This window comes from Pan troglodytes, chromosome 14, assembly GCF_028858775.2.
Source record: "Pan troglodytes isolate AG18354 chromosome 14, NHGRI_mPanTro3-v2.0_pri, whole genome shotgun sequence".
Classification (NCBI taxonomy): Eukaryota; Metazoa; Chordata; class Mammalia; order Primates; family Hominidae; genus Pan; species Pan troglodytes.
Genome location: NC_072412.2, coordinates 55,627,061 through 55,650,608, shown reverse-complemented (window position 1 = coordinate 55,650,608; position 23,548 = coordinate 55,627,061). Strand labels below are relative to the sequence as shown.

General features: G+C 36.7%; 1 protein-coding gene and 2 non-coding genes across 21 annotated transcripts in view; all 3 read left to right on the top strand.

The window, feature by feature from the left end:
- Positions 1–23,548, top strand: part of LOC745092 (uncharacterized) — a 125,386-nt gene that overhangs the window by 25,079 nt on the left and 76,759 nt on the right. For 7 of the 19 annotated variants that reach the window (XR_010150720.1, XR_010150719.1, XR_010150721.1 and 4 more), the window contains 3 exons: positions 7,406–7,484; positions 11,846–11,960; positions 12,310–12,428. The exons of 3 other annotated variants lie outside the window; for them this stretch is intronic. The gene's annotated coding sequence lies outside the window, so the exon portion shown is untranslated. Of the gene's footprint in view, positions 1–7,405; positions 7,485–11,845; positions 11,961–12,309; positions 13,572–23,548 lie in introns of those variants that run through there. 9 more of the 19 variants (XR_010150729.1, XR_010150735.1, XR_010150733.1 and 6 more) reach the window with 5 other exon arrangements.
- On the top strand, positions 7,867–7,949 carry MIR15A (microRNA mir-15a). Its single transcript, NR_032068.1, has one exon. It is a non-coding gene; the product is annotated as a microRNA mir-15a (primary transcript).
- On the top strand, positions 8,007–8,095 carry MIR16-1 (microRNA mir-16-1). Its single transcript, NR_032069.1, has one exon. It is a non-coding gene; the product is annotated as a microRNA mir-16-1 (primary transcript).

Sequence of the window (23,548 nt, the reverse complement as noted above, 5' to 3'; positions counted from 1 at the left end):
CGCCAGGCATGGTGGCTCATACCTGTAATCCCAGCACTTTGTGACACCAAGGCGGGAGGATCATTTGAGGCCAGGAGTTTGAGACCAACCTGGCCAACATGATGAAACCACGTCTGTAAAAAAAAAAAAAATACAAACCTTAGCTGGGCGTGGTGGCACAGGCCTGTAGTCCCAGCTACTTGGGAGGCTGAGGTGGAAGGATAGCTTGAGCCTGGGAGAAGGAGGTTGCAGTGACCTGAGATCACGCTACTGTACTCCAGCCTAGGTGACAAAAGAAGACTCTGTCTTAAAAAAAAAAAAAAAAAGTACCATGTTTAGTGAAATTGTCATGCATTTATTTTAGACCCCATAACTCAGGCCTTTACATAAAGGTATTGAAGAATAGCTATTTATAAATTTTCTGTCTGGTATAATACTGACATACTGTGTATTATTCCACTGTCATTGAGCAAGGATAGTCATTCTGTGGCCGAGGCACTGTATGTACACAGTTCCTTAGAGTTTCAAGTGCAGAATAGAAGTAAGGCATATTTGGAGGAAGTAATTACCATTACAGATTGTGTTGATGCTGGATTGAAAGTAAAATTAAATGTTCAGAAAACCTAAAGTAACATAGTGCCATACAAGGACATGTCTAAACAACAAACTAGCAAAACCATATTGATGGCATGTATTAATATCTGAATATCCCTATCATGTGAGTAGAAATAGTCTAAACTTATAGACTCAAGGAAATTTTAAATTTAAAATAGTCCCTTTTTGAAGGCATGGTATAAAACCTACTTTGGCAGCCCCTAAGGCGAAGATAAGTGGAAAGGAAAAATCAAACCATACCACACTGGGAGGAGATTATTATTATCGAACACAAGAAAAGAAAGAGATATATCCTCTCTATGTGCCTGGAATTGTTCCACTGAATCTTTCAATTTGTTAATACATTTAAATCAAGAATTTTCATATTTTTTTCTGGAGAATTATAAATATTTTAATAGTTCAAATGTTTCAGGCTTTCAAATATAAATCAGATAGAAATAAAAGGAAAATAGACAAGGAAAAAGTCTTCCTCCATGGTGGTTTACTAAAACGTCAGTGATAAAATTGCAGTGTTATTACAGATAGCAACAGTCTTTAAGAGATAAAATTATGCTGAGATAAATTGTAGCACGTTTGCTGATAAGAATCATGCAACAGAGAGGAAGATTAAAGATGCAGGAGAATATCTAAAGGAATATCCTTAAGTAAGTAAGTGAGGATCAAAGAGAAGGAATTTGTCTTATGAACAGTGAGGGTTCATTGATACTAGAAAGAAGTAAGAGTTGTATGCACACAGATACATGTTAGATTTAGTGGGAACTGAGGAAATTTCTGATAGTTTCTGTTTTCTCAGTGAAAGTAAAAATGAAAGGGAAAGTGTTGGAAGTTTGAAAGAAGAGAGGGGACACAGCTGTCTGATGTGTTTCTAGGAGAATTAGAGAATGAATGGACCGAGATTGCCAGAAAGCCCTTAAACCAATTTTAGTTATAAAAGATAATAGTAAAGAAAAATTATCTCTTCACAGATGACACAATCATGTATCTGGAAAACCCTTAAGATTCCACCAAAAACGGTTAGAACTAATGAATTTAACAAAGTTGTATGATACAAAATCACACAAAAATCAGTTGTGTGTCTGTTCACTAACAATGTACAATTCAAAAAGGAAATTAAAACAATTCCATTTATAAAACATCAAAAAGAATAAAATATTTGGGGATAAACGTAACCAAGGAGGTAAAAGACTTGTGTACAGCAACTACAAAAAAAAATTGCTGAAAGAAATTAAAGACAATAAATAAATGGAAAGGCATCCCACATTTATGGATTGGAAGACTTAATATTGTTAAAATGACAGTACTACCCAAAATGATGTACAAGGTGAATGCAATTCCTATCAAAATCCTAAATTTCGTTTAACAGAAATGGGAAAAATTTATTCTCACATTCATATGGAATCTCAAAGGACATGAAATAACCAAAACAAATTTTAAAAAGAAAGTCGGAGGTCTCACTACCTGATTTCAAAACCTCCTACAAAGCATAAAGCTAGACATAGAGATTCATGAAAATAGACCCGAGGGCCCACAAATAAACCCTTGCATATATTTTCAAGTGATTTTCACCAAAGGTGCCAAGAAGTACCAAAGATCCTCATTCAGTAAAGAAAGGACTCTTCAACAGACGGTATTGGGAAAATTGGATATCCACACCAGAAAAGAACAAAGTTGGATCCTTACCATACACCATATACAAAAAATAACTAAAAATTAATTTCTAAATCAAAGACCTAAGCGTAAGAGTTAAAAAATACAAAACTCTTAGAAGAAAACAAAGGGCAAAAGCTTCAAGACATTGGATTTGGCAGTGATTTCTCAGATATGACACCAAAAGCACAGACAAAACAAGTAGATCAATTGGACTTCATCAAAATTTAAAACTTCTGGCCAGGCGCCGTGGCTCACACCTGTAATCCCAGCACTTTGGGAGGCCGAGGCATGTGAATCACCAAGTTAGGAGTTTGAGACCAGCCTGGCCAACGTGGTGAAACAACACAAAAATTGGCCGGGCATGGTGGCGGGAACCTGTAGTCCCAGCTACTCGGGAGGCTGAGGCAGGAGAATTGCTTGAACCTGGGAGGCGGAGATTGCAGTGAGCCGAGATTGTGCCACTGCACTCCACCCTGGGCAACAGAATGGGACTCCGTCTCAAAAAAAAAAAAAAATTAAACTTCTGTGCATCAAAGGACACTATTACTGTGAAAAGTCAGTCCACAGAATCGGAGAAAATATTTGCAAATCATGTATCTAATAAGAGATTAATATCCAGAATGTATAAACTCAATAAAAAGTAAACAACCCAGTCAAAAAATGGGCAAAGGACTTAAATAGACATTTCTCCAAAGAAGATATACAATTGGCCAGCAAACACAAGATGCTCAACATCACTATTCATTAGGGAAATGGAAGTGAAAACCACAATGAGATACCACTTCATTTTCATTAGAATGGCTATTATCAAAAACAAAAACAGAAAATAACATGTTGGCAACGATGGGAGAAGTTGTAAATTGCTGGTGAGAATGTAAAATGGTGTAGCCACTGTAGAACACAGTATGGCAGTTTCTCAAAAAAATTAAAAACAGAATTACTGTAAGATCCAGCAATTCCACTTGGACATATACCCAAAATAATTGAAAGAAGGATTTCAAAGATATTTGTACACCATGTTCATGGCAGCATTATTCATAATAGCCCAAAGACAGAAACAACCTAAATGCCCATCATCACATGAATGGACAAACAAAATGTATACACACACAATGGAAAACTATTCAACTGTAAAGAGGAAAATTTTGTTGCATGCTACAACATGGATGAATCTTGAAAAAGTTATGCTAAGTGAAGTAAGCCAGACACAAAAGGACAAATACTGTATGATTCCACTTACATGAGATAACTAGAATAGGCAAATTCATAGAGACAGAAAGTAGAATGGTGATTTCCTGAGGCTGAAGGGCAGAGGAGATGGGCAGTTAGTGTTTAAGCAGTATCACTTGGGGAAGATGAAAAAGTTCTGGAGATGGAGGGTTGCACAACAGGGCGAACATATTTATACCACAGAAGCATGCACTTAAGACTGGTTAAAATGGTGACTTTTATGTATATTGAACCACAATTTTAAAAATACAATTGACCCTTGAACAATGTGAGGATTAGAGGCGCCAATCCCCATGCAGTTGAAAATCTATGTATAACTTTTGGCTTCCCTAAACCTCAACTACAGATAGCCTACTGTTGACCAGAAGCCTTACCAATAACATAAAGTCAATATCATATTCTATATGTTATGCATATCATATACCATATTAAAGTAAGCTAAAGAAAATATATTTACTATTGATTAAATGGAAGTGGATCATCATACAGGCCTTCATCTTCACTGTTTTCACATTGAGCAGGCTGAGGAAGAAAAGGGGTTGGTTTTGCTGTCTCTGGAGTGGAAGAGGTGGAGGAGGTGGGAGAGGAGGCAGGAAAGGCCAGGCACAGTTGGTGCAACTTTACAGAAATAATCGTAATTTCTGCCTGACTTTTTTGCTTTTTTTATTTTTCTAAAAAGTGTTTTTATATATTAACAATCGTCTATCCACCTTTTGCTTTAGTTTCAGTGCCCATATTATAGAAGAGTCCATGTCATAAAAGAAATCAAAAGTAGTCTTGAATAATTGCAACCCTTCTGCCAGACTCTCTAATGTTAGTGCCAGCAGTGTATGTCTGGCACTGCTTCTATGTTGTCTTCCTCATCATCTGGCACTAGTGCAGAACCAATCATCTCGATCAAGTTGTCTGTTAATTTCTATGGTGTGGTGTCTGTTAGCTGTTGAATTTCTCAAAGATCCATATCTTGAAACCCTTCGGCCTTCCCCAACCATACCTTTTTTTGTCATATCCACAGTCTCTTTCATGATTTCCTCGATTGTCTCTGTCATAAATCCTGTGAAGTCATACACATCATCTGGACACAGTTTTCTCCAGGAATGTGTTTAAGACTTGATGGCATTCACAGCTTTTTCTGTAACAACAGTGGCATAATCAGTGGTATAATTCTTCCAGACTTTCATGTTATTCTATCAGGGTTCTCTTCCACAGCGTTGATAGTCATTTCCACAGAGTACAATGTATAATGAGCTGTAAAGGTCCTTATGACCCTAATACAGAGGATGAAATAAAGACATTGTGTGGGGGCACGTAGACCACCTCAGTGCTTTTGGTGTTGAACTTGTGGTTCTGGGTGGCCGGGAGTATTGTCCAATATCAAAAGAACTTTAAAAGGCAGTCCCTTATTGGCAAGGTACTTCCTGACTTTGGGAACAAAGCATTGATGGAACCAATCCAGAAAAAGCATTCTCGTTCATACCTTCTTGTTGTACAACCAAAAGACTGGCTACTGGTGTTTTTTCCCTTTGAGGCTCAGGGATTAGCAGCTTTATGGCTAAGGGCAGCAAACCGACTGCATTTGCACAGAACAGTAGAGTTTGCCTATCTCTTCCTGCCTTAAATCCTGGTGCTTGCTTTTCTTCCTTACTAATAAATGTCCTTTGTGGCATTTTCTTCCAGAATAGGGCATATTTATCAGCATTAAAAACCCATCCTGGGCTGAGCATGGTGGCTCACACCTGTAATCCCAGCACTTTGGGAGGCCGAGGCGGGCGGATCACGAGGTCAGGAGATTGAGACCATCCTGGCTAACATGGTGAAACCCCGTCTCTACTAAAAATACAAAAAATTCACCAGGCGTGGTGGCAGGCGCCTGTAGTCTCAGCTGCTCGGGAGGCTAAGACAGGAGAATGGCATGAACCCAGGAGGCAGAGCTTGCAGTGAGCCTAGATGGCACCACTGCACTCCAGCCTGGGCGACAGAGCAAGACTCCGTCTCAAAAAAAAAAAACAAAAAAACCTGTCCTTTCTCCCCAGCGATTTTCTTAATGGTGTCTGGGAACTCATCTGCTGCCTCAAAGCTGCTTCTCCTGTTATCTTGACATTTTTAAAACCAAACGTCTTTCTGAAACTCAAACCATCCTTTGCTGGCACTAAATTCTTCAGCTTAAGATCCTTCACTTTAAGTTGTCTTAAAATGACTTTACTCTTTCTGAAAAGAGACTGTCTATCTGGTATACTACTAACTAGTGTAATAACTGGGACAGTGCCTGGCACATAGTAGATATTCAATAAAATATTTGTTAAATAATTTACAGGCACCTTTTATATTTGAAAAAAATTATGTTTAAGTTTTTATCTGGAAAATGTATGTGATGAGGGGGACCCTGAAGGACAATTCCTTAATATAATTGATAGATACAAATACATGTTATATATTTCTCAAGTGAATGCAAACGGATTTATCTTGGTTACATGTTAAACATTGTGCAGGTCAGGATGGGCGCAGTGGCTCACCCCTGTAATCTCAGCACTTTGGGAGGCCAAGGCAGGTGGATCACCTGAGGTCAGGAGTTCAAGACCAGCCTGACTAACATGGTGAAACCCTGTCCGTCTCAAAAAATAAAAAAAAAAGTGCAGGCCAGGCATGGTGGCTCTTGCCTGTAATTTTAGGACTTTGAGAGGCTAAGGCAGGAGGATTGCTTGAGGCCAGGAGTTCAAGACCATCCTAGGCAACATAGCAAGACCCTGTCTCTACAATAAAATAAAAATGTAAAGAGCTGTGCGTGGTGGTGTGCACTTGTAGTCCCAGCTACTTGGGAGGCTGAAGTGGACTGATCACTTAAGCCCAGGAGGTCAAGGCTGTAGTGAGCTACGATCATGGCATTGTACCCCATCCTGGGCAACAGAGTACCCTGAGATGAGAAGTAAAACAAATCCTGTAGCTCTTGATCTTCCTATTCCCTACCTATTTCCGGTCCATTTACCAGGTAAGGAAGTATACTCCTAAAGTTTCCACTTACTCAGATGTAGAAATGAATTTCTTTTTCTCTAAAAGATACGGAAACTACTCTCTTAAAAAAAGAAAAAATAAAATAAAAATTTAAAAAACGTTGTGCAGAAACTTGAGACAATAAGGAGCAGAGTTATATGTGAAATCCAGGTTGCTTAGATAGGAGATTAGCTACATATATTTTTTATTAATGGGAAAAATACTCAGAAAAATTTCATATGGAATGTGACCCTGTGCTTTGTATAAGTAATTAGATATTAGAATGGAAGAGCAAATTTTAGTGCTTTGGTTGTGTACATCACCTTACTATTCTGTAATAGATGTATTGTAACTTTAGCATACTCATTTTAATGATGAGAACATGGGGCAAAAAAGATTGTCCAGGCTTGAATGGTGGCACCACTAGAGTGGTGGCAATTTTCTGATATCTTTTAGAGAAAAGGAATTTCATTTCTACATCTGAGAAAGTGGAAACTAGGAGTTTCTTCCTTACCTGGTAAATGGGCCAGAAACAGGGAATAGGAAGATCAAGAGCTACGGGATTTGTTTTATTTCTCATCTCAGGGTACCAAATTAACTCATCATCCCAAGGATTCATATTTTAGAATTACTTAAGGATTCATATTTTAGAATTACTGTATCAAATGATATCCAATTCTAAGAGAACTTCTAGTATGAAGATCAATGTTGAAAGTAAAATATTTAGATTATTAATAACAAATTATTTAAGGGAGAATTAGTTTGTTTAGAGCTTTTTTTTCTTAACTATATTTGGAATTAAAATGTCTTAATTAGATATTTAATAAAATTAACATTTAGAATTAAAGTATTTTTCTTTAAAAGTATATTTGCATTTTGCTAGCTTAAGTTTATTGAAACTGAGCTCTTGTATGTCATTTCATGTTTTTCCCTTGATGTGAAGTCTTACCTATTTGATGAAGATGTCTTTTGAAAGGTGTACTGCAAGGAACAAAATGTTTGTAAATTCTGCTTTTACCAAGGTAAAGATCAAATTTTATAAATTTACTTGTTTGTTTATACAAGGAAAAATAACTTCATATATTGAATATATTCAAAAGTTTAAGCATTTAGTTGTATTGCCCTGTTAAGTTGGCATAGCAAATAAATGCTTTTCTTTTCCTCATTTTATTCTTTGTGTTTCCTAACCTATAGCACTGTGCTGGGCACAGAATGGACTTCAGTTAAGTTTTTGATGTAGAAATGTTTTATTATTCTACTTAAAATCTCCTTAAAAATAATTATGCATATTACATCAATGTTATAATGTTTAAACATAGATTTTTTTACATGCATTCTTTTTTTCCTGAAAGAAAATATTTTTTATATTCTTTAGGCACGAATGTGTGTTTAAAAAAAATAAAACCTTGGAGTAAAGTAGCAGCACATAATGGTTTGTGGATTTTGAAAAGGTGCAGGCCATATTGTGCTGCCTCAAAAATACAAGGATCTGATCTTCTGAAGAAAATATATTTCTTTTTATTCATAGCTCTTATGATAGCAATGTCAGCAGTGCCTTAGCAGCACGTAAATATTGGCGTTAAGATTCTAAAATTATCTCCAGTATTAACTGTGCTGCTGAAGTAAGGTTGACCATACTCTACAGTTGTGTTTTAATGTATATTAATGTTACTAATGTGTTTTCAGTTTTATTGATAGTCTTTTCAGTATTATTGATAATCTTGTTATTTTTAGTATGATTCTGTAAAAATGAATTAATACTAATTTTTCAGATGTATCATCTCTTAAAATAGTGTAATTGCAATTTAATAATTGTATTGAATGCCATCAAGTTTTTTTTAGAAAGCTTATGCAGCATTAGAGGAATTTATTTTAATGCACATTTACATTCAACATAGACATTAATTCAGATTTTTACTTGGGATAAAACAAATTCTAGTTTTCCCTTTGTTTTGAAATTACTTTTAAAATATGTCTTTATAGATAAATATAAAATATATTAAGCATTTTGAACAGAGCTTAGAAGACAATATTTAGTACTGTTTCTGAATATTTCTTTATATCTGAAGGGGAAAAGCCATCAAAATATGTGAATTAAATACCTAAAATTCTGGTTGTCAGAACGTCACACTTAACCATAACTTTAAAGGTAGAAAAACCCTTACAAGTGACCAACCCACTCATTGGATAACTAAGGAAACACAAAACTCAAATAATTTGCTACACATGACAGATTGGGGTCTTAGTCTTATGTCTTCTAACTTTATAACGGTATACTATTTTTTTCATGTTTTTATTAAAATGTTTTCTTAAATCCTTAGCCAAAGATTTTTGTTTGATAAGTCAAAAATAAGGTCTTGTTTACTTTGTTTACTTTTTTGTATTCAAGATTTAACTCAGAGTAAGATCAAATTATGATTGTAGTTAATTTTATTGATATAAATATGTCAACATAATTTAATTTTTTTTTTTTTTACTTTTTTGTATTTTTAAAATTTTTTATTAAAAATAAAAGTAGACAGCCAGGTGCGGTGGCTCACGCACTTTGGGAAGCCGAGGCAGGCGGATCACTAGGTCAGGAGATCAAGACCATCCTGGCTAACACGGTGAAACCCCATCTCTATTAAAAATACAAAAAAATTAGCCAGGCGTGGTGGCGGGCGCCTGTAGTCCCAGCTACTCGGGAGGCTGAGGCAGGAGAATGGCATGAACCTGGGAGGCGGAGCTTCCAGTGAGCTGAGATCACACCACTGCACTCCAGCCTGGGTGACAGAGGGAGACTCTGTCTCAACAAAAAAAAAAGAAAAAAGAAAAGTAGAGCTGGGCACAGTGGCTCAAGCCTATAATCCCAGCACTTTGGGAGGCCGAGGAGGGTGGATGACGTGAGGTCAGGAGTTCAAGACCAACCTGACTGACATGGTGAAACCCCATCTCTACTAAAAATACAAAAAATTAGCCGGGCGTGGTGGCACATGCCTGTAGTCCCAGCTACTCGGGAGACTAAAGCAGGAGAATTGCTTGAACCGGGGAGGCGGAGGTTGTAATGAGCCCAGATCGCGCCATTGCAATCCAGCCTGGACAACAAGAGTGAAACTCCATCTCAAAAAAATAAATAAAAATGTAAAAATTAAAACTAAATAAATAAATAAAAATAGAGACAGGGTCTCACTGTGCTGCCCAGGCTGGTTTCAAACTCCTGGGCTCAAGCAGTCTTGCCTTAGCCTTCCACTGTGCTGGGATTATAGGGATGAGCCACCACCCCTGGCCTAATTTAATTAAAATCTGAACAAAAGGCCGGGCACGGTGGTGGCTTATGCCTGTAATCTCAGGCCAAGGCAGGTGGATCATGTGAGGTCAGGAGTTCGAGACCAGCCTGGGCAATGTGGTGAAACCCTGTCTCTACTAAAAATAAAAAATTAGCCAGGTGTGGTGGCGGGCGTCTGTAATCCCAGCTACTTGGGAGGCTGGGGCAGGAGAATCACTTGAACCCGGGAGAATCACTTGAATTCCAGTCTGGGCAACAGAGCGAGACTCCATCTTAACAGCAACAACAACAAAAATCTGAACAGAAATGCTCTATTTACGTTCTTTTCCTTATCTGTAGTGTTTTAAAGTCATTAAACTTAAAAATGATGTTCAGGAGAAGATGAGTGTATTTGCATAGTCTGTCATAACTCTGGTATTATTTTGTACAAGGAGTATGTTAGAGTTTTCAGTTGTAACCATGCAGAAAATCTACAAAATAAAAGCAGTTGTTAATTAGTCCTTTACAATCAGAATTGTCTATTTTGGAAATTTATGAAGTACTTCAGATGTAATTTAAGAAATTGTATTTGAGCCAAGCGTGGTGGCTCACACCTGTTATCCCAGCACTTTAGGAGCCTGAGGCGGGCGGATCACAAGGTCAAGAGTTCAAGACCAACCTGACCAACATGGTGAAACCCCATCTCAACTAAAAATACAAAACTTAGCTGGGCGTGGTGGCGCGCGCCTGTAATCCCAGCTACTCAGGAGGCTGGGTCAGGAGAATTACTTGAATCTAGGAGGTGGAGGTTGCAGTGAGCCGAGATCACGCCACTGCACTCCAGCCTGGAAAGGAGGGGAAAGGGAAAGGAAAGGGGAAAGGGAAAGGGAAAGGGGATTGTATTCGAGGCTGGGCACGGTGGCTCACGCCTGTAATCCCAGCACTTTGGGAGGCCGAGGCGGGTGGATCCTCTGAGGTCAGGAGTTCGAGACCAGCTTGGCGAACATGGCAAAACCCCGTCTCCACTAAAAATGCAAAAATTAGCCAGGCATGGTGGCGGGGGCCTGTAATCCCAGCTACATGGGAGGCTGAGGCAGCAGAATCGCCTTAACCCTGGAGGCAGAGGTTGTAATGAGCCGAGATCATGCCACTGCACTCCAGACTGGGCGACACAGTGAGACTCTGTCTCAACAACAACAAAAAAGAAATTGTATTCAAAAGCTTAAGGACCTTTTTGTTTAAATTCTAATTTGAAGATAAAATATTATATTAAAGTTCTCATTTTTTATCCAGCAATATTTTGTTCCCAATATACCATACATAGTGGATAGAACTAAATGCCAGCGTTTGCATGGAAACAGTGTCTTGGTGCTTTTAAAAATCATTTATCAATCTCTTAACTTGTTTTATTTCCTTTCAACCATTGCATGAAAGACTTCACCAAATATATAATTTTTGATTCCACTAAAAATATTCCAGGACTTAACACAAATGCTTAGAATATTTATTGAATGAATTACAAAGTTTACCCAATACTGTCTAATATTTTTTAGAACAACCCAGGAGTTAGGTGTTTTTTGTTTCTTTTTCTTTGTATTCCTAAATGTATCTGAAGTCAGGTTTTAGAAAATTATATTCAATCTGTCTTCTAAATGACAAGAAAAAATTTGCATTTTACATTTACCAGATGATTCTTTATATCTTTAAGTGCTCTTAAGTGTGATGAAGGATCATTTGGAGCTTTTATAGCTAAATAAAAACTTTTCTTATTTTTAATCCTGACAATGAATTAAAGGAAAATTGAAATATTTGAGAAGTAAGAAAATATAGGAAAAATGTTGCATTAAAACTTATAGTATGTACATTCCAGTCTCTTCTTAGAGAAGAGGAGGTGGCCTGTCGATATCTAATGAAAAATAACATTTAGGAAACTCTCAACAGTACTGGATGTTTTATTTGTAGAGTTATAATTTTGAAACACATAAGGAGCCAGCAGTAAAATGAAAGTTTATACCTTTCAGTGTTAATCTTATTTTGGCTTTTTGTTTTGCAAAACAAACTGCACATAGTTATATAGGGGTATATATTAAGTTTTCATTTTTTCTTGTTTGGAAAAAAATACTAATCTTTTTCATTTAGGTTTCTTTTTTAATTGATGCCAAAGAGTTCCAATATTGAACATCTTAAGTCTGTTACTTGGATTACGGATTGAGTTTGGAGCTTACTCAGAGGACTACAGGAGAGTATCCAGGAGGTAGCAAGAAATGTATTTCAGTCATTCTATTTGCATCTTATATTCAAGTACAAATCTCTCAAGATCACACATTAATATGTGAGAGTAGATTTGAAAACTTAGCCTAGCTGTAGACTAAATTCCGTATTTAACATTAAAGATTTTCTTCAGTCAGTTATGTATCTTTTTGGTTAATATAGAGTTATAGGTGTTTTTAAGCCACTAAGTGTCATTACTGTTACATGCATCAGTTAGCCCTACTTGGATTAGCAAGATTATGCTTTCATAAACTATTCTTTCTCTAAATTAATATATTTATATATTTAGAAGTTGACATTCTAAATCAAATTGTGTTTTTTTCCTTTTGCAGGTGGATAATTACTGTACCTTCCTCATGGAAAAAGTTTTATTTAAAGTGTTACTTCTCATTGAATACTATCAAAAAGGGAAAAAAAAATGACCTAAACTTTTGAGATAGATTTGGCTCTAGTAAGTATTTAGATATATCACTTGCATATCTGGGAGAAGAAATAAGAGACTATCATCAGTACATTCCCATCTACTAAAAAATTTTATTTTACACATGTCAAGGGATTACTTATAACTTCCATTTTATTACTAATCGCTTGAACCCTTTTAATGAAGACCTAACTCCTCCACCAGAAATTTAAGTTTATGTTCTTACTTTGTTTACATATAAAATACATCTCAGGTATTTCGGATGTCTTTTTTTTTTTCTAAGCCTATATGAAATGAAAAATATATTGGCAAAATAAATGTTTAAACCTTTTACGTTAAAATTACTTTGAAAGATGAAAAGTTAGTGCTGTTTTTGTCTACATTATACTGAAATTAAATGTTTATAATTTATATTTTGGGTTTATGTATAAATCATGGAATTTATGCAAAAACATGAGTAGTACAGATTCTCCTCTAATTCTGTAGGACTTTGAATAATGTGATATTTTTCTTATAATTGGACCCTTGTGTTTTGAAGAAATGCCAACTGCTTGAAGAATCTCCTTGTTATTTGTATTATTTGCTATAGGGTTAGATGTTGAGAAATTCTGCTGACAAAAAATTTTAAGCCAGTTTTATACTAAATGTTCCTCAGTCTGATTAATTTGTTATTGGATGTATTCTGTATCTTTCTTTTGTAATTTGTAACTTTTATCCACTTAGCACGAATGATTCTATTAAAGAAAATCATTAGGAAGTGGTAGAAACTTTAAATCGCCCCAGAGTTTGCCTGTTTCCATATTTTATTATCTTATAATCTTTGGGAGTGCTTACACTTATGGAGCTAAAATTTTCAGAGATACAGCTTCTTATAGTAACACTAAAACTTTCTTCCTCTTTGGACTGAATACCTATAATTATAACTATATGGTAGTTTAAGTTTCCTTGTGATTAGTCAAAAATACCATTTTAGTATGAAGCAATGAAGTCTATTATTTGTTGTCCCATAATTGAGAAAGCTTAAATACACCTTTTATTAAGAGTTTGTAAATTCTAGCTTAGTCTACACAGATTTTTATATTAATTTGTTTATATTTTTATTAATGTCATTTCTGGAAGTGTGAAAATGTTAATGTTCAACAAGCAACATTAAAAATAGATTTGAAACATTTATATATAGAGAGGTACACATTTATTTACTGTTTAGGTACTGAAGATTATCACTTAATAAAAAATATATATCCCAGCCCCCTTGGAGCTTATTAATCTTGGGGGTAGAGGAGTGAGTGATGGAATGAATGGACAAAAAAGCTGGTAGGTACTATATTTGGTATGTCAGAGAGTGACAAGTTCTGTGGAGAAAATAAAGCAGGGAAAGTGAGAATGATGTGATAAAGGTGTTTGTAAGGCAGAAGGAGAGATATTTTTAAATAGTATGGTCAGGAAATACCCTACAGAGAGGACATTTGAACAAAGACCTAGAAACAATAAGGGAGCAAACCGTGTAGGTACCTGGGAGAAGACCCTTCTGAGCAGATGAAATAGCAAATACAAAGACCCTGAGGCTGAAGCATTTTTTGTGTATACATGGAACAGCAAAGAGGCACATGTAGCTGTGATCAAATATAAACAGGAAGAATAGTAGCTAATAGGATCAGAGAGTTGATAGGGGCCATATCTTGTAGCTGTTTAAGCTATAAGATATCTGAGCTACAGATTCAGTTTTTCATACTTTGTTTTGAGTGAGTCTCGCTCTGTTGCCCGTGCTAGCGTGCAATGGCACGATTCTCGGCTCACTGCAACCTCCGCCCCCCGGGTCCAAGCAATTCTGCTTCACCCTCCCGAGTAGCTGGGATTGCAGGCACCCACCACCATGTCCAGCTAATTTTTTTGTATTTTTAGTAGAGATGGGGTTTCGCCATACTGGCCAGGCTGGTCTCTAGAACTCCTGACCTCGTGATTCGCCCACCTCGGCCTCCCAAAGTGCTGGAATTACATGTGTGAGCCACCAAGCCCGGCCCAGTTTTTCATACTTCTTTAAGACAGTTTTAACAGGTATATGTGTCTTAGCCTATTTGACCTCGGCAGATAGGACAATATTTTTATGAATCTGATTTGAGATTAGACCCCCCATCAGACCAACTTAGAATACGAACAATGTTTAAGTGGGGGGTTAATAGGTATTGTGTGATGATCAGGACTTTGCAAATTTTGCATTGATGGCTTTGAAAGTGTTTTCTGCGTGATCAATTTAGGTGGATCCAAAACTAATGACTCCAAGAAACACTGAATTTGCTCATGTTTGTCATATACCCAAATGAACCACAGTGTCTTTGATTCCTTCATCCTTGAAATTTCTACTATAATTAAGTACTTCGTTGTTTTTCACTTATTTCTATTTAGCAGCATTTTAACTAGTTCTTTGCCTCTAGCTGTTTTTGTTGTTGTTTTTGAGAGTCTCACTCAGTTGCTCAAACTGGAGTGCAGTGGCACCATCTCAGCTCACCGCAACCTCTGCCTCCCGGGTTCAAGTGATTCTCCTGCCTCAGTCTCCTGCATAGCTGGGATTACAGGCATCTGCCACCACGCCCAGCTAATTTTTGTATTTTTAGTAGAGACGGGGTTTCACTGTGTTAGCCAGGCTGATCTCAAACTCCTGACCTCGTGATCCACCCACCTTGGCTCCCAAACTGCTGGGATTACAGGCGTGAGCCACCGTGCCCGGGTCACCTCTAGCTGTTTTAAACTAACAATTTCATCTTCTATATAGTATACACTACTTTTTTAATCTTCCTAACATTTTTTTTCCTATAGTATACAATTTAAGTTTCTTTCTTTGATGTCTTGTGGTCTTGTCCCAACATTTTCTATGTTGTTTAATTTTTCTTCAAATGAACTAGTCCTAATCCATTTTTCTTTCTCTTTGCCTTTATTTATGCCATTTCATCACTCCAGTTCTCCCCCAACTAATGCCTGTACATTTTTTTTAGTAAGGCAGAAATTCTCATGTGCACTGTTTCTTGACCTTAACAGTCTAACCATCCTTCCCATGGAATGAACATATGATAACTGTAGCTCATAACCTTTTTCTCTACTTTCGCACACCTGAGGTACATAACATTTCTATCATTGTTTCTCATTTATTCATATAGGTTAACCTTTTAAATATATTAGCAATATGAAAAGAAAGTTAAATTTAAGAAATCAAAACAGTAGTCTAAACATCAGGTCCCAAGGTTCAGATATTAATTTTATGCTGACAAGTTATATAGTTGACTTTTTAAATTCTTCAAATAGTTACATATGAACCAGTTACAATATATCCTTAAGATTTATAAACATTAAAAGAATAATTATCTCAGTTTTCCAATATTGTAAAAGCAATTAACAGATACACTTTTTAAAGAAGTAATCCATATGTTTGTTATGGTATTGTTTATAAAGCATTCAATAATAAAAGGCTGATAAAATAACATGTTCAGTAGGATACTGTGCAGCTATTTAAAATAGCAAGTGAATATTTAATGAGCTAAAAAGCTGTTCATTATTGAATAAGTAAAAGATTATCAAATAGTTGAATAGATTCACCAGAATAATTCATATGCTAAACTGTTTTACTGGTTTACTCTGGGTGAGAGAGAAATCTTATAGGGGTGGGAGGAATCTTCTTGATTATAAATAAGCATGTATGATTTCTGTGATGGGCAAACTTTGTTTTTTGAAAAGGAGAGAGAGAAATCCTTGAAAAATAAGTGATTATTTGAAGCAACCTTACATCCATATAATGATTTACTTTTGGAAACCTATAAAAGGGAATCCTACTGTGTTGAGGAACTTTAGACATGATAATGAATTAACTGTCATGGAAGAAAAATTTCAAAATCAGATAAGTTTAAAATCAGCTTCAGAGGAACAGCTTGCTTTAAGTTCTCAAAGTAATATTGAAAAGGAATTCAAGAATTACTTCTTGAGTTCGTGGTTGAGAGATTTCACTGTCATTTCCCCACTCTTCAAGCCCCCCCAGACCTCAAAAAAAGGTAAGTGTAAGAAAAGGGATATTTAAATCTCTTTTAATTTGAAACTATATTAGTAAACAAACTAAAGAAATACAAATCTGGTTTATTTTATAGTGATAAAGATTTGATAATGCAATGAAACTTTCATATACAAAAATTAAGCATTTTTCTGTTAAGTTTAATTTTTCGTAGCATAGAAGTACTATATAGACATAGAAACCTCAGGAAGAGCAAAAAAAATTTATTTAAAAATCATTTTTATCATCCAAAAGCAGTTGTTATTAGCCTTATATATACACCCTTCTAGTTGCATATTTGGATTAGTGAATTTATTTCTCAATCCAATTCATTACTGTGCCAGGGACTAGAAAGATTATATTTCCTCTAGAGAAGAGGTTTAGTGCTATGCTTCTGGCTCAGAAATATTTTCTTTAGATTTGAGTTTTATCTAAAAATTACCACTAACTTTATATCTATTCCATAGTATTGTAATGTAAAAATGCCTAAGATTAGAATTTTTCCTCAAGATTGAGGATACAGGAAGATGCATCTTGTTTACTCTGGCTTCCTCCTCTACCATATCCGCATGTCATCCCCAAGGATACCTTTTCATAGTGAAAACAATTTGAGGCAAGGGAGGTCATGAAGTATTCTGAGCAGGAGAGTAAGAAAAATAACTTCTGAAATACATGTACTGGTCAGAATTTGCTTAAAGAGAGAAATCTGGCCATGGTGGCTCACACCTGTAATCCCAGCACTTTGGGAGGCTGAGGCCGGCAAATCACCAGAGTTCAAGAGTTCAAGACCAGCCTGGGCAACATGGCGAGACCCCATCTCTACTAAAAATACAAAAATTAGCCGTGCATGGTGGTGCACGCCTGTAGTCCCTGCTACGTGGTGGAGGGCTGAGGCAGGAGAATTGCTTGAACCTGGGAGGTGGAGGTTGCAGTGGGCCAAGATGGCACCACTGCACTCCAGCCTGGGTGAGAGAGCAAGACCCTGCCTCAGAAAAAAAAAAAAAAAAATCTAAGACCTGTATATCAAATTATGAGTTTGTTTCTTCTTTTGTACCTCAATAGTTACATTTATCAAAAAGCTGAGCTGTTGTAAAATTGTGGAATTCACATTGGATATTCAAAAACATTTCTTACTATTAATGACAACCAATAGTTATGGATATTTCATTTTAAACATGGTTATAAAATGTAAACATGACACTAATAAGCTCAATAAATGTTTGGCCTGTCTAGTATAATAAATATGTTTTTGTCAGAATTTGACCCATTTATGATGTAAGCAAAAATGATATGTCTTAATCCATTTGTCTCACACACTAATTTTATAATTTAAAAGAGCAGTAGTAGTTTCATTCAGAAAGACAGGTTTAAGGCCAGGTGCAGTGGCTCACACCCATAATCCCAGCATTTTGGATCACCTGAGGTCAGGAGTTCAAGACCAGCCTGGCCAAGGTGGTGAAACCCCGTCTCTACTAAAAATACAAACATGTGGCAGGCGCGTGTAATCCCATCTACTTGGGAGGCTGAGACAGGAGAATCGCTTGAACCCTGGGGGCGGAGGTTGCAGTGAATCGAGATCCCACCACTGCACTCCAGCCTGCGTGACAGAGTGAGACTCCGTTTCAAAAAAAAAAAAAAAAAGGTTTAGAACCAGAGAAACAGCTGGGCTAACAGAATAAACTATATTATTTTGGAAGTCTAAAAGTCTGGCTATTTTGGAAGAAGGATGTTTGCTGCCAAAACAGGCCTATGGTTCAGATTTGAAGTCAAACCCTCTGTATGACCACTTTTGTCAGCATTTTAATGGGTGCTGGGCAAAAGCGAAACTCCGTCTCAAAATGACTCAAAGCCTCAGGTCCATAGTAGTTAAGCTGTTGTGCCATTTTTGAATTAATGATTTTTAGATGTGTTTAGATAACCTCCAAAACCTGAGGAATTTGGAGCTTTTTGTTTGTTTGTTTCGGTTTTGGGTTTTGTTTTGGTTTTTTGTTTTGTTTTGCGACAGGGTCTTGCTGTATTGGGAGTGCAGTGGCACAATCATGGCTCACTACAGCCTCCATCTCCTGGGCTCAAGTGATTTTCCCCACCCAGCCTCCTGAGTAGTTGGGACTACAGGCATGCACCACCCACACCCGGCTAATTTTTAGAATTTTTTGTTAGTGATATGGTCTCACTTTGTCGCCCAGGCATGTCTGCTTCTGGGTTCAAGCAGTCCTCCCGCCTCAGTCTCCCAAGGTGCTGAGATTACGGCATGAGGCACCATGCCTGGCCTGAATTTGGAGCTTTAAGAATGGGTAACTTGTTCTTTCTAGAAAGTTCTACATAGGTATAACTTCAGGAAGAAATTGTAATGCTTTTAAAATACTCCCTATATTCTATTCATTAAGAAACCAAATTCCTTTGATGTTTCTTTATTTTCAATGATACCAGATGGTCTTGATGTCTGTATACTCAAGTTGGAGAATTTAATTAAGAGTTTATAGGTAAGGGTTCAGCAAATTTCAAAGCTAGCATGCAAATTATTTATTTTGGCTAAACTGTTATTTGCTAATAAACATTTGTTCCCCCAGACCATTGTTAATTGGCAGTCTTGGTATGTAGCTCATATCAGGCCACATGTAGAGTATGTAGATGAATGTGAACCAACTAGAGTGGATTCAGAGAATGGAAACCATATGAGGTGTTTGAATGTCATGAGGAGTGGCTAGAGGTACTGAGAAGCCTGCTTGAAAAAGAAAAAAAATAATAATCTTGAGACTTGTTTATTCTTTATTGCACAAGAGGACAAAACTGGGCAAATCTAGTTTCAGGGAGGCAAATATAAACTCCAAAGCAAGGGTTTTCTACTAGTAGTGGATGTGTACATTATAGAAATGACTGCCTTACAGGACCTTAAAATGGGTAAAATGGGAAAAACACTCTTAATCAAGATAATAAGGCATTTTTTGAAGTGAAGCAAAATCACCATATCAGCTTGAACAAATCCTAGCTTTAAAAATGTAAGGTAGAGCCACACACGGTGGCTCACGCCTGTAATATCAGCATTTTGGGAGGCCGAGGAGCGGATCAGGAGGTCAGGAGTTTGAGACCAGCCTGACCAACATAGTGAAACTCAGTCTCTACTAAAAATACAAAAAATTAGCCGGGTGTGGTGGCTCACGCCTATAATCCCAGGTAATCAGGAGGCTGAGACAGGAGAATAGCTTGAACCCAGGAGGCAGAGGTTGCAGTGAGCAGAGATCGCGCCACTGCACTCCAGCCTGGGTGACAGAGCGAGACTGTCTCAAATATATATATGCAATGAAAATACTAGGAGTAGAGACATAATTTTTAAATATCTTTAGAGATATTTAAAGCTTTTATAAGTTAGCACTTGTCTTAAGAAGATTTCTTGGAGGCGGTAGGAAACCCAGTGTAGAACTGGATTATTAAGTAGTCATTTCCCTCTTAAGACCATAAAAGCAAATAAAGGTGAAGAATCTGGATAAACAGGAAGGAATCAATTCCACAAGGATATATAATCATACACTTTTGGGGAGAATTGAGTTAGTAGTATCAAAGGAGGATTTTTTGATGTTTATATTCTGGGACGCTTAGACATTAATGAGACTACGGAGCCATAGCTTAGGTTTAGAAATACTACCCTTGGAATTCTTGTTCTTTAGTTAAATAGGAATTTAGCTTCAATTAGAGGTGTGTGTGTGTGTGTGTGTGTGTTTCCCACTACCAGGCACATAATAGGTGTTCAGTTATTGATTAAAAGAAATGTTCCCAGTAAGATCAGTCTTCTCTGAAATTGGCAGTGGGTCAGTTGATTCTGGCATCATATATGCAGAAAATACTCATTCTGTACTGTCTTTGCCAGTCTTTTGAACCTAAATTATTGTTGAGAGTTGATTAAACAATATCGCTTGGTTGAAAAGATTGTTTTTAATTCATCCTTTAATGCAGGCTCTTCAGTTTTCAAGTACTTTTTAGACTACCCTGGTTCTCTTCCAAATTATAAGATTATTGATATGAGAAAGAATTGTAAATGGACATCAGCCCTGACACAGTTGTTAATATTTATTTGCCCCTCTGGAACATAGGCCAGTAAATTTTTATTATTTTATGTGATTATTATAGTGAAAAGGACCCAAACCATCAAATAAAAACATTTTAATAGTTACCTGAAAGGGTTGTTGATTTTTCTAAAGTGTATATGGAAAACTCAAGGTTTACATGCTATTATTAGCAGTAGAAATAGTAACTGCTAACACATTTAGTGTTTATCCTTTGCCAGCAACTTTCACATTTATAAACTCATTTAGTCCTCACAGTCACCCTCAGAGAGGTCCGTTGTTATCCATATGTTATAGGTAAGGAAACCAAGTCACAGAGAAATAGCATGCCTCATGTCACGTAACCAGCAGGCCAGCGAGTCCAGATTCAAGCTCAGATGGTTTGACTTTGAAGTTTACGCTTTTAGGAATTATATCTACAGCTTCTATCCTATAGCCAACAAGAGGCAGAGGAGACAAAACTACATAAATAAATGCTCAAAATGATAGTGATACCTTCCTTTTAGGTAGTACTTTTAGTTTCCAAAGTAACTTTTAGTCTTACTTTATTGTCTCGTTTAATGCTGGTGTCTTGTTTAATACTAGTTTAATGCTGCTTTTATGCCCAGGTCTTCACACATTGTACTGACTGCTTCCATTGAAACAGAAATCAGAGATAGTATGATAGGCTTTTGAGAACTTGTTTTAGAAGGGAAAAAAAATTAGAGACTAATAACACACTGACATTTTTACAACTTATTTTTTGTAATGTCTTAAAGATAGGTTTGTATGTGAAAATACTAAGTACAAGTTATCTTCTCATTCTCTACTGGTCCCACCGCCAGGGAGTCATGCAATGAGAAATACATTTGAGTAACATTGGAGATGAGGTGTATATGTGTTCATGTCATGTGTGTATTTGTGGTACATGGATATACATACAGACAAATGAATTTAATTAGAGTCCTTAATGTAATGGCATAGTTCCCTGAGAAAACTACCTTCACCCTACTGTCCAGAGTAAGTCTACACAATGTACAGGTCATACTTGGTCGTTTTTAAAGTATTAAAGCACCAGGCCAGACACCGTGGCTCACACCTGTAATCCCAGCACTTTGGGAGTCTGAGGTGGGTGGATCACCTGAGGTTGGGAGTTCGAGACTAGCCTGACCAACATGGTGAAACCCTGTCTCTACTAAAAATAAAAAAATTAGCCGGTTATGGTGGTGCATGCCTGTAATCCCAGCTACTCAGGAGGCTGAGGCCAGAGAATCGCTTGAACTGGGGAGGTAGAGGTTGCAGTGAGCCAAGATCATGCCACCGCACTCCAGCCTTGGCAACAGAGTGGGACTCTGTCTCAAAAAAAAAAAAAAAAATATATATATATATATATATATACACACACACACACACACACGTATATATATACACACACACACACATATATACGTATATATATACACATATGCATATATATACACATATATATACATATATACACACATATACATATATATACACACATTATATATATACATATATATATATATATGCGCACACCAAATGTCACTTAAGGACACTGTCCCTCTGGATGTTTACCAAAATCTAGAAGAGAAAATACACCTTTTGCAACTAAAAGGCTGCAAACTAAATAATCCAAGTTCTAGACATAGAATTTTCTTAATATTTCATGTCAATTTAAAGATTTGGACTTATGACAAGGCTTAATAACAATCACTAATTTCATTCTATCTCTTCTAGAGCAATAATGGTAGTGTAGCAAATTCCTATTCATCCTTCAGTTTTTTAGGTATTACCTCAAAAGGGCAACCCCATCTCCCACATATATATACTTGTGTTAAAAATTAATAACTGCTGGCTGGGCACAGTGGCTCACGCCTGTAATCGCAGCCCTTTGGGAGGCCAAGGCAGGAGGATCACCTGAGGTCTGGAGTTCGAGACCAGCCTGGCCAACATGGTGAAACCCCATCTCTACTAAAAATACAAAAATTAGCCAGGCATGGTGGTGCATGCCTGTAATCCCAGCTACTTGGGAGGCTGAGGCACGAGAATCACTTGAACCCAGGAGGCGGAGGTTGCAGTGAGCTGAAACCATGCCATTGCACTTCACCTGGGCAACAAGAGCGAAAGTCCATCTCAAAAAAAATAAATAAATAACTGCCTTTTCTGTACTATCACCCTTAAAACAGTCTCATTATTGCTTATGTTAAATCATCACATGATTTACATGCTTCTATATTTCCCTGCTATTAGCCTGTAAGGCTAATAAGCTTGAGCCCAGAGGCTGTCTTATTGAACTCAGGTCATTTGGTGACTAGTATAGTAAATAGGCTGGTAACCTCATATACATTCAGTAATATGTTAATTCTCTGATTAAAAAATACATTGATATCAATATTGGTATGGCTACTCAGAAATTATCTTTTCAGTAGAATTCTAGCCTCAATTAGATCAAATTTATAGATCATCAACATCACAGTTTCATTAAAGGATCAGAGGAAAAAAATGAGAAGCATGAAATGGTACTTGCCAAGTACAGTAATGTAGTTTTGTGTCTAAGATAAGTCTTTATAAGGGCTCTATTTCTCATTGAGATAATGTGCCAGCTGAGGAATAAATTTTACAGCACTTCTTTTACCTCCTTGGTAACAAGGACAAGAGAAACCTTGACAATATATCTGATGTAAATCTTAAGTCTCTTAGCAGACTAAAATGGATTCCCAGATGTTTTTTCTGAGATGTTGCAAGAAGGCACTGCAGAGGTCAGGAATTCCAGTTAGTTTTGCTACTAGCTCAAGATACAGGGTTTTTAAGGTATTAATTTGTAATACTTTCTAAAAGTATTTAATTGCTGTTTTTTCCATTTCATCATTCATCTGGTTGGCCCTATGGTTTCTCTACAGTTTATTCCTTAAGAAAACTTCAAAATCCAAGGCAACCTTGCTTAGGCTGATGAATTCAAATTAGCTTGTATGTTAGAATCCAACAAGAACAGGAATTAATAACTTCCTCTTTCTACCTCATTAAGAAACTATTTCATTTGTATCTGTCCCACC